Below are 12,520 nucleotides of genomic sequence, written 5' to 3' on the forward strand. Positions count from 1 at the left end.
AATTCTAGAAGCCACTGCCTCATGGCTGGGGACCACATTATCTACAAGGGGGCCAAAAACAGCATGCTTCAGGGAGTCTGTAGGGGTCAAGGGCAACAAAAACAATTTTGAGGCCTGTATGTGGTCCCAGGGTTCCATTTTGCCTATTCCTGAGCTGTGTAGAATGCAGGTAAAATGTGATGTTCTCCATGTTGGAATTAACTGGTGCCTGCTGGATTTTGCTGGCATAGATGGGCAAAGATTTCACTCTGTGCATAGCTGCACTACACAGTAATATCAGTTGCATATCACTTGAATTGCCATGGCTCCATCAAAAGGAATTTTGTAATTTGTAGATTCATGGGATACTTGGATTTGTGAGGTACTTAGAACACTCTGCTACAGAATGGTCACTCACTCCCATGAATTACAAATCCCAGGATTCCTTGGGATGAAGGCATGACAATTGAAATGGCATGAAATTGCCATTTTTTTTAGTAGATGTAGTTCATCAGTTAGTGTTTTGCTTAGAACCTGATAAACTTTGCACAATTCGTCCTATACAAAATGGGAGGAAACCCTTGTGATTAAAAAAAAACATGTATGAAAAAGCCAGACTCACAGATTTGTCCATTTCTAGTTTGAATAGAGGCTCAGAATGACTGCTGTTGATAAAACAGCAAGATGTGTCTCCAAACTGTGAGGTTAATTTTAATCTGGAAAGGCACACTTACTGCAGAGCCCATCCTGAGAATATTTTTTCTCTCCTATCGACAAGCCACAAAATATCTATTGTACTACAGCAGCTTCATGTTTGAGTTTGTGTAGCCAGGAGGACACTTGAAAAATCCTGTATATTTCCCCTTTTATGTTATGAGTACTCTCAGTATGATGTGGAGATTCTAAGCCGTAGATATTGTGCTTTGCAATCCACTGACTATAATATGCGTGGGTGAAAGAATGAATAGAAATAGGCCACAATAGAGTATGTCTAGTAAGAAAAGAAGATGGTAAAATAAGCTCAAGAGATCGATATGAGTAAATCATTAGTTCATCTCAGACTAGTCTGTGCCCAGGAATTGCTCTGCCTTAAATGCTTATCTAGAATACCTCACATGCAACCTCAGGTCTGTAAATCTTTATAGGTTTGCCCTCATGGATAAGAACAAATAGTTTAAATGCATGTTTTCTGCATGTTATAAAATTCCTGGGCAGAAAACACCACTTTTCTGCACAAAACCCCCTCTATGCATCATTGGTTTATATCCACAAAACTGATGCTAAAATAAAAACCAGTTAGTTTTAAAGGTGCTGCTACATTTCTTTTTTTTTTTTCTCTTTATAAAAACCTGCATCCAGGATTCTCCTCATTAGTCTTTTTCATTTGGATTCAAATCATTTTCCTCTGGGGTTCAAATATTTGCAAATATTTTTTCCATCTCTATTGCGTCCATGCAAACATGATGCACTGAAGTCTGTTTTGTTGCATGAATACCTCGGGACTGGAAGCTACATCAAAGTGAATACAATCTCTTTGTACACACAGAACAACAACAACAAAAAAGTTTCTACCCCCACAGAGTTGTTCATGAACATCTAATATGGTTAGGCAGAGTGAAGCGGCTGTCTCTAATACTCTGTGATCTGTGGTGGATTTGAAGAGGGTATATATATATATATATATATATATATATATATATATATTGTTTTAATGTTTTAGAATTTTTAACTGTTTTAATATGTACTTTTTAAAAGCACTTTTATCTTTTAAACTGCATTTTATTCTTTCAATGTTTTTTCCCAGAGATTCTACACAGGTATCACATCACATAAATAATTTTTCCATTTTCTTATATAACATAAAAACCAACAGCAACAGTAATTGGAATATTGTATATCTGTCATAATTCTACTTCCTCCTCATGTATCATTAACTCTCTGATAGCTTAATCTATTATTATTCTAATTGTCATTCCATTATATCTATTTTTTGCTTAATCTTTTCTGTGTCTATTACATTCCTAACAGTTAAACTTCATCTTAACTTAGTAAGCATTCTGCAGTTAATAAAGACCAATATCTTTGGCTGAGAGACCAATGACATAAACACTTTATGTAATCTTATTGCTGTTCACAGCAGCTCACCCTTCTGACTGTCAAGCAAATAGGTTTCAATAGGATGGGAAGCCAGATAAGAAATAATATGTGCAGGCAGACCAAAGAGACCTCCCAACTCCTTAATACCTACAGAAGGAGTACCACAGACAGCTTCAGGCTACTGAATGGTTCTTCTTACATGATAAACTGTGGGGGCTAGTGGCTTCTGTCACTGGGCCAGAAAATCCACTCTAGGTTTTAGCATTTCAGTGGAACTACCATGATGCTGAATCTATTTTGGCACTTTGGTTTAGCACTTTGGATGGCGCTTTTAAAGTTTGAACTACAACCCAGAGTGGATCCACTGCCCTCTTGACATGGGAGTCACTGGCTGTCACTGATGAGAAGAAATATATTCTTGCTCAGTTCTTTGACAAAGTTCACCAGTTTTCCATTGCATATCACTTAATCTTTTACTTGGTGCTGCAACATGCTGAAGGGACTGACAGATTTTATGAGAAGTCACAAAACCAGCCAGAATAGTGTCTATCCTCTTGCACAAAATGCACTAACCAAGCCTTATTTTCATATAATTCCATGGTTAAATGGCAGGTTTTATGTACATATATATTCTGTTATTTTTATTTTATTATATACTGGATTGTGTTTTGGTTTTTTGGAGGGAGCTTTTTTGGCTACAAAACTCACTCAAGATGGCTAATAGTGCTAAAGACAAAATTAAAACTCGAATCTTGACGAAAACATGAAACAAGAGCCAATCTATGAATGTTGGTTGGTTGATGTGTGCCTTCAAGTCATTTATGATTTCTGGAGATTTATGAATCTATCAGTAGCTATTCTTGGCAAGATTTGATCAGAGGAGATTTGCAATTGCCATCCTCTGAGGCTGAGAGTGTGTGACTTGTCCAAGGTATTCCTGTGGGTTTTCATGGCTGGAGGGATTCAAACCCCAAGTCTTCCAGAAAATCACAATTAAGAAGAATTCAAAGACATAGCCATGTTAGTCTGAAAAATTTGTAGCACCTTTGAGACTGACTGAAAGAATGAAGTTAGTAGCATGAACTTTGAACCTACTCCCTCAGATGCATGGAAGTCTATGAAAACTCATGCTACTAACTTCTCTCTTTCAGTTAGTCTCAAAGGTGCTACAAGGTCATAGAATCATAGGATCATAGAATTGTAGAGTTGGAAGAAACCACAAGGGCCATGCAGTCCAACCCCCTTCTGCCATGCAGGGACTCTCAATCAAAGCATCCTCGACAGATGGCCATCCAGCCTCTGCTTAAAGACCTCCAAGGAAGGAGACTCCACTACACTCTGAGGGAGTTTGTTCCACTGTCGAACAGCCCTTACTGTCAGGAAGTTCTTCCTAATGTTGAGGTGGAACCTCTTTTCCTGTAGCTTGCATCCATTGCTCCAGGTCCTGGTCTCTGGAGCAGCAGAAAACAAGCTTGCATTCCTCTTGAAAAGATGACAAGAATGGCAGAACCAGAGCCTAAACTCTTAATCCCCACCTTCAATAATATCAGTTGGCTAGATAAAGGCCCCATTCCCACTCACCTATTTGCCCTGGATGGAACTGGGCAGATTCGGATTCCCCCCTCTCTCCCGAATCTCTCCAGAAGCAAGTGCCCACTAAATGTACCTTTAATCAGGGTAATTTAACCCTGAATGCCATTGCAGCTCTTGTGGAGAGTTCACATTTGCGGAACCGGTTTAAAATGAAGGCGCCTTTGCTGTCAATCAAATTCTGTTCCGCTTTCTTCAAGGTGACATTTCCTACAGCAATTGAGCAACTGGATGTGTGCTTTACCCCCTCCTTTAAAAAAAAAAACAGGTGGCAGTATGCACATATTTTGTCAAATTTAAAAACCTCCAGGTGTGTGAGTGTGTGTGTGTGTGTGTGTTGTGTTTATTTGGGTCACTATAGATTATGGATCTTCCCCTGCCTCCGTTTTCAACCCCAATCTCTCCTTGCGACCCCAGAATGCCTCATACACATACAATAATAATAATAATAATAATAATAATAATAAATTCCTCACCCCAAATGCCATCTCTGCATCCTCTTGCTTTCCCTCAGACACCCCAGAATTCCTTACAGACAATAGCAAAAGCATTCTGTATCAATTTGCCAAATTGAAAGAGAAACATTTGTAACATTCACATTGTAGCATTAGAAAAAAAGCCTCTTGCAAAATGTATGATGGGAGCAAGCAAATGAAAGGGAGATATAGCACAAGCAGCCACATTCTATTTGTATATGTATCTACCTGTAGCAAAAAGCATGTGCATAGTCTGTCAAAAATAAAAAAATAAAAAGAGAGATAGAAAGCTGCCTGGTGCGAGAGGGAGGCTTGTTAAATTCTGTGCCCTCCCTCTGACCTAATTCCCTCCCCTGAACTTGACCCTTCATCCTGCTCCTTTCCTTCCTTCTTCTCCTGCTCCTGCTCCGTCACTCCGATTCTCTTGGCGCCCTTTCTCCAAGGCTCCTTCCTTCTCCTCCTGCTCCTCTGTCACCCTGATTCTCTTGGCATCCTTTCTCCAGATTTGCCCTCTGCCCTCCCTCTGACCTAAATTCCTCCCCTGAACTTGCCCCGATCATGATCGGGGCCAAGTTCATATTTGCCAGACCCGTTTTTTTCAAAAAAATACAGCTTTTACTCTGCTTTCAAAAGACCCCACTAAGGGGCATTTGCCCCTGAATGGGTGTGGAAGCCTCGATTTCGCTTGTGAAAGGATCGGGACCAATATGAACTTCCCATGGTTAATTCGGGTTCTGATCCGGGGTAAAAGGTAGTCGGAATGGCCCCAAAGTCTGCCTGAGTAAAAATAACTTTGCTTGCAAGTGGAAGGAAAATAAAGTTAACATAGCTTCTCTGGCCAAAGAGTTACAGGAATAGCCACTGAGAAGGCTCTCTCTTGTGTCCTTAACAGATGATGGTGGGACTTAAGAAAAGGTTCTAAAATTACAAAGGATTCCCACTTCTTCTTCAAACCCCCTCCCCACAATTAAAAAAATCTCTTGCATGAAAGAGTCTGTTTTTACCCTGAGGCCTGTTTCCACCAAGAATTGATTTGTTTAAGAATTTATTTTGAGAAACCTTTACCTCTTTCTTTGGTTCTGAAGGCAAGCTTCCAAATTACACACACACACACACACACTTTAAAAAAGAAACTCATATATCTACTAAATTGTTACATTAATTAAAACAATCACCAGAAAAAGGGCATAAAACAGCAAGGTCAGTTTCAGTACAGCAGGAGATTAAAACAGATTAAATATAGGGCAATTAAAAGAAACCCTAGCTACTATGGTAGCCTATAGCAACATTAATACATATTCAGCACCTTTTATTCTTGCCAAAGCTAGACCAAGATACTTTGCTGTCTCAGGTGACAAAGAAGATGGTGCCGTTCCACTAGAGCATCCCACCCACACATGCCAATTAGACAGGGAATTGAGTTTTATCTCAGCATGGGTAGCAGGAGAGCATCATTCACTTTTTCCAAGGTAAGGAAGATGGTCTGGGCAACACAGGGTTGGCCACATAGCACACATTAATTTTTCCTTCAGTATTTAAAAATCAATTCCACCTCCCTCTGAACCTCTAAAAATAATATCTTTTACTGTTTCAGAAGGTCCCACAGTCTTGCAGACTATGCTGAGGAAGTATAAAGAACTACAGGACACTGGAGGAAATCAATAAAGGTCTCCATGTCTTCCAGTGGTATCTGGTGGCTTCTATTTCAGTGGGTCAGTGGGTCCATTCCACATTTCAGTTTGAATTTTTAAAAATGAGCTATCCAAGGTGCTGAATGCTGGATAGCTGTTTAAAAGTTTGGACTAAAACTCTGGTGGATTCACTACTCCATAGAAGCTATCAGTCAAGTTCTTCCATTCTCCCATTGGATCAGGGGCCTCCAGTGGGTCAGAGCAGCCCATCTGTCTGCAGAAAGCTTACATTGGATCCAGGCTATCTGTATTTTATCTCCTTCTATATTCCAACACATAAAATCTCCCCAGACACAATCGATTTAACTGCATCTTTGTTGAGAAAACAATGCCCTTGCTATTGGGTAAACATCCTAAAAACATTGTTCAATTTTCTGAAATTAAATCAAATCACATTAAAGAGGCATTTGCTTTTTTTGTACAGTTTCCTAAACAAAGGTAATATTAACAGAAATTGGAAGCAGTTTAAATTAACAAGGCTTCAGAATTAATGTGAAAGGGATGGACAGGGATCTGAATGCGACTGGAGAACACCATAATTTTCCTAGAATGAGAAAGGGAAATTTTATTCTCTCTCTCCTGTAAATCCTTTGACTGTCAAAAACAATCTGTTTCTCTCTTTGGAAGCTTTGTGTTCTGAAATAGGTTAATAATAGTTGTTGCTGGAAATACAGAAATGTTGAATAGATTTCATTGGAATTTGGTATTAAGGCCTAAACACCCTAAATGCACCAGGTCCTGTCTGATCTTTGAAGGTAAGCAGGGTACTGGTTAGAATGGGAGACCACCAAAAAATACCAGGTGCTGCAGGCCCTATTTTAGGGGAAGGAACTGGCAAAACCGCTTCTGAGTTTTTCTTACCTAAGAAAACTCTATGAAATTCATGGAGTCACCGTAAGTCGACAGGTGATTTGAAGGCATGTAGACACACATTAAAAGGATAATACCCTTTTGACAGAAGAGGCAGCAGGCCTTCCTAGCTAGAGAAGGACATTTGTGTGTGCAGTAACCCTGCCTGAGGGCATGTTAGCTGCACTCTACCATACAAAACATCTGTCCTTTTAAAGGGGAGAAACTGCTTCAACAGACACTTATGCCTCCATCACAGCTGTGAAAGCCAAACTAGATGTAGTACAACTCTTAGGCCCCATTCAGACTGGCATCAAAGATCTGGAAGGAACTGGGCTGATTCGGATGCCCGTCCCCTGAATCTCTCCGTTAGCAAGTGCCCATTACAAAAGAGGGGCATTTTAAATCGAATGCATTCTGTGCCTGCTGTCAAAGGTGCCTGCTGTCAATCAAGCAATCATCATGGTGACGTTTTGCAGGGGCATCGGAAGTGTCCTCCCCCCTCCTTTTTTCTAAAGAGCCATGCACAAAATGCCCCAAGTGTCAATTTTTAAAAAAACTTCTTTTTGTGTGTTGTGTGTATGTGTGGGCATTTGGGTCAGATCTGCCCCATCCCCATTTTCAATCCCATGCAAGCTAATGCATCCCCACTCCTTGCCCCCCAGAATGCCTCTTACACATGTAATAATAATAATAATGATAATAATAATAATAAATTCCTCACCTCGGAAATGGCAGAAAAGGATACAATTGCCATGCATTCTATTTTTTGCTTTTAAAAGCAATTCAGGGCTGCCTCTGAATTCAGTAGCAAAAGCATGTATCATTTTGTCTAAATGACAAGAGCAAAAATTGTAACATTCAAATTGTAAGTCTAGCCCTTTGCAACATTTCTAACATTTGCATTCGCAACATTTCCCCTTTGCTGGAAGTGAGCAGATGAAAGGGAAAGTGCACAAGCCGCTAGCCCTGCTCTATCTGCCTCAAGAAAAAAAAATCATGCGCATATTGGGTCAAAAATAATTTTAAAAAAATATGAAAGGGGAGGGGGAGGTACCTGATGTGTGCTCCGTTCATGCCCTGCCTTTGACCTGAACTGAACTGACTCTTTTCCTCTTGCTACATTCTCTTCAGAGGGGCTTTGCCATTGCCTTCCACTGAGGCTGAGAGAGAATGACCTGTCAGTTCCAACTAAAGTAGACCCATGGAATGAATTGGGAATAAAAGGGAAATGCAGCGCAGGCATTCCTGTAGCATCCTCATATAACACAAATAATAATAATAATAATAATAATAATAATAATAATAATAATCCAGGAGCAAGAGGAAAGTAGAACAAGCAAGCACCCAAAAAATAATGCGCATAAATTGTCAAAAGAGGCTGATTTCCCTACATCCCCCAGCTTGGACCCACAGCCCTACTTCCCTGGGCAATCCTCCTTCCTTCTGACTCTCACCTACCTTTGAGCTTTCTCCACCACCACCCACCTCCCTCTGACAATAATCCAGGAGCAAGAGGAAATGAAAGTAGAACAAGCAGCCTGATTTCCCTACATGCCCCAGCGTAGCCCCGCAACCCAATTCCCCCTGGAAATCCTCCTCCTCTTCATCCTCCTTTCTTCAGACCCTCTCCTTCCTCGGGGATGCCCATTGACCCTTTCCCCCAGCTCCTTCATCCTCCTCTTCCTCCTGCTCCGTTTTAGGATCACCTCCATGGCTCCCTTCCTCCCACAGCCCCTTTCTTCTTCTCCTCCTCTTCCTCTTCCTCTTCCTCTTCCTCCTCCTCCTCCTCCTCCTCCACCCCCACCCCCATCCCCCACCTCTCTATGACAGCCCTCTGCAGCCCAAAAGTCACCCCCGATTTCCCCCTTTCCTCCTGTCACCCTTTGCATCCAGATTCCCCTTTTTTCGGCTCTTTCCTCCTCCTCCTCCTCCTCCCCCCTCCCTTCTGATGATGGGAGGGAATGCTCTGACCTCTGCTCGCCCCTGACCTTAATCCTTCCCTAAATTTGCCCCGATCATGATCGAGGGCAAGTTCAAATTTCGTGCAACCCGGGTCTTTGGAGAAAAGATGGATTTTAGCCCAATTCTGGATACCCTGGGGTAAGGGGCATTTCCTTGTGCAAGCCTCGACATGGATTGTGACAGAATCGGGCCCAATATGAACGTCACGTGGAAGAATCGATTTCAAACCCGGTTTTTAATGTAGTCTGAATGGCCCCTTAGTCTGACAAACAGGAAACTATACTTCCCTTGAAATGTGAATGGAGGAGCAATTAATTTACTTCTCTAATAATCAGAAGATAACTATATCACAATATGGTTGTAACTGAATGGGGGATAGCTCCACTCTTTTTGTCATGTAGCTGACACTTTTACATTTATTTTCATAATTCCACAGTGTTTGACCTCACAGAATAGGAAAATAACATAGTTCAAGTGATGGCTTATGCAGTTCCTAGTGCTTCTATCTTGTTCCCTGTTCCTAGTGTTGAAATAGCAACAAAAGTGTTAGATTACTACTCTGGAGACACGGGATTGAACCTCCACTCAGCCATGAAATCCCACTAGGTGACCTTGGGCAAGTCACACATTCTCAGCCTCAGAGGATGGCAATGGCAAACTCCCTCTGAAGAATAACACATGCCAGTTCCATCCTGATTGAATTATTGTAATGCATTCTATCTGGGGCTCACTGGACTACTCACAGTCATTAGAATAAGCACTTTGGTCCAAAACACACTGCAGAAATAATCCAGTTTGAGACCACTTTAACTGTCCTGGCTCAATGCTAGGGAATTCTGGGAACTGTGGCCATAATAAACTACAATTCCCAGGATTCCCTGGCACTGAATTATTTCTGCAGTGTGTTTTGGACCTCTGTCTCTCAGCCAGACCTAATTCTCATGGTTGTTGTGATAATAAATGGGACAGGAACAATGTACTCCTCCCAGAATATCAGAGCTCTCTGACAAGAGAAGGCTAAATATCTCACAAAACTACAAATCTCAGGATTCCATAGCACTGAGCCATGGCAGTTAAAGTAGTGTCAAAATGCATTATTTCTACAGTGTAAATGTATCCCTGGTCACACATGTTCTACTTATTCACTAATGATACATAGTCTGCATGTATTGAAATAAAAAAATTAAGTTGGATTTCTGATAATGATTTCCTCCAGTGTAAGGGTCCAGAGAGCTAGCATGGTGTAGTGGTTTGAGCATTGGACTATGACTCTTGAGTCTGTGGTTTGAATCTTTCCTCAGCCATGGAAACCTAATGGGTGACCTTGGCAAGTCATATTCTTTCAGCCTCTGAGGAAGCAAAGGCAAAACCCTTCTGAAGAAATGTGCCAAGAAAAACCCATTATAGTTTAGCCTTAGGGTTGCCATAAACTGGAAATAACTTGAAGGTACACAACAACAACAAGAACAAGGGTCCATTATTCTAGCATAGGTTATTTTTTCAGTCTCAGAGTGGCTCAGACATTTGTAGGCAGAGCAACCATCTCCTCACAGAGATGGTTTTCACTGCCACCCCATCCACATCATTAAAGTGCCTGTGGCCATTGCTCCTCAGCTATCACACTGTGTCTCCCTTCCACACTGAGAATGGCTAACAAGATCTGGGCTACTGAGTCTGTTATGTCAGTGTCTGTGGATAGCTTCCTATTCCTCTCACCCTCTCCACACTTTACATCTTTTGGTGGCTGAAGGAAAAACAACCTGTAAATATTTGTAATGCATATTTCAGAATGGCACATTAATGGATACATGACCTTGCAGAATAAAATGTGTTTGAGTATATGGCGAACTCTCCACATTCACTGAGTTAGGGGTGCAGGACCCCGTGAAAGTGGAAAACCCGCAAATAAAAAAACACACACCAGGTTTTTCTGTCTTAGAGAATACTTGTCTAGGAATCTCTAGGTCCTTCAGCTCAAGTCTGTAATCAACATCTGCCAGAAGTTGACCATAGAATTGAACTGGAGGTTTTACAAATGCCTAGAGAAGTATTTTCCCTAGGAATCTCTAGGTTCTCCAGCATGCATTCTGAGGGGCATTGAGCACAGAGTTGTTCTGGAGGACCCAGAGATGCCCAGAGAGAACATATTAATCAAATCCATGAATGATCAAATCCGCAAAAGTCAAAGCCACAAATGTGGAGGGACAACTGCATTTCAGAACTGTTTACAATGTCCCTCCCACCCTTGTTTTTCAAATGTGTATGTGCCTTTCCCCCTTTTTTTTCACAGAACATTCCACAAGCCTGGAAATGTAAGCATTTTTCACTGCAAATCACTTCAGCTTCCATGTTCAGTCCAGGAGTTGCAGAATCACATAAATCTGATAAAAAAAAATTGTGATGGAATCAAATTCTCACACATCTCTAACAAAGATTGCTCAAGGCTAACCTGGCAGGAGCAGGACAGAAGTGGGAATATAAACCAGACAGTTTTCTTAATGACTGAATCACTTTCTCTCCTCTAAGCTATAGCTCTGGGCATCTACCATCCCTTCAAAAAGTCACTGCAGTTAACCAGATACCCATGTGTCCCTAGTCCACTGTCAGCTATTTTGAAAATACTTAGTTTCTTTTCAACTTTTGGCAGATCACTTCTTTTTATTTGGGGAGAAGGTAATTAGCCCCAGCTGACTTTCTGACACATTTGGCAGCCTGTTGTGGCTGTGAAAGAGAAGGTGGATGCACTGGGGCTGAGTGACATTTCAGATGAAATCACAGGGATCTTAATCCAAAAAGTCATGTTGGTGGGTGGGGGAACACCCAGTTCACCGAAGAAGAAAGGAAATTAATCAATGCAGCAGTGCTCAGATTCGCCAAGGTTGAATTCACGTGAAAAGCCACATCCAGCCTAATTGTTTCTTTATCAGCCATTGTTATTATGATTAATGCTTAAAAAGGAAAACACTTAGTCACATCAAAGTTGATTAGAAAATGGAATTGTTGAACTAGATCAGTCGGAGATCCAATTAACCAAAGAAGAGCAGGAGCATGCCATCCAATCGGTTGGCATTCTCACTTAGGGTAGGAGTGTATTTTGAAAAGACAGCAATTCCTACAGTTGGCTGAACAAACATCAGAAGAGAAGAGCATAAGACACAGGAGCACAAAAGAACAATCCTCTGCAGAGGGCAAGCACATGATATTAGTTTGTGATTCACTATTATTTTGTTTATTAGTATTGTAGCTATATATTGTATACTGTACTCTGCTTTTTTAAAGCAAGACAAGTACAACCTCCCTATTGTACTCTCACAACAGCATTGTGAGATAGGCTAGGCTGGAGAGAAGTGACTGGACTATTAAGTCCTATGCCTGAGTTGGGATTTGAACTTGGAACTTTGATCTATCCTGGGACTTTGATCATTTCTCCAGAGTGGATTTCTCTTATTGAAAGAAGCCACTTCTGTTAGTCAATAAGCTTTCAAGTGGTTCTTTCAGATGTCCTCTGTTTTTCATCAGTAGAAGAAGCTGTGCAGAAGCCCCAAAGGGCGGACTTCTAAGCCTTCAGAATGCAATACGGTTCTTCAACCAGTTTGTCCCAATGTCAGAAATGATACTGGGAAGTCCACAAACCTTGTGTAAAACATAGCTGCCAGTTCCTCAGCTACTGCTGTGACTTTATTTTTATTTTTATGTAAATTGCCAAGCAAAATCAAAAACCTGAGAAAATGTATCTCATTCATAATCTCAGGACAAGTCCTTACTTTCTTTAGGGTGTGAAAATGGAAATCTTTTTAAAGCCTTTCTATCAAAAATCCACAGCCAAACTGTAAGAAAATGTGAGACGTAGTATTGGACCTCTGAAACAGAGTA

This window comes from Sceloporus occidentalis, unplaced genomic scaffold (genome assembly GCF_023333645.1).
Source record: "Sceloporus occidentalis isolate IW3139 unplaced genomic scaffold, rSceOcc1.0.p SCAF_1, whole genome shotgun sequence".
Classification (NCBI taxonomy): Eukaryota; Metazoa; Chordata; class Lepidosauria; order Squamata; family Phrynosomatidae; genus Sceloporus; species Sceloporus occidentalis.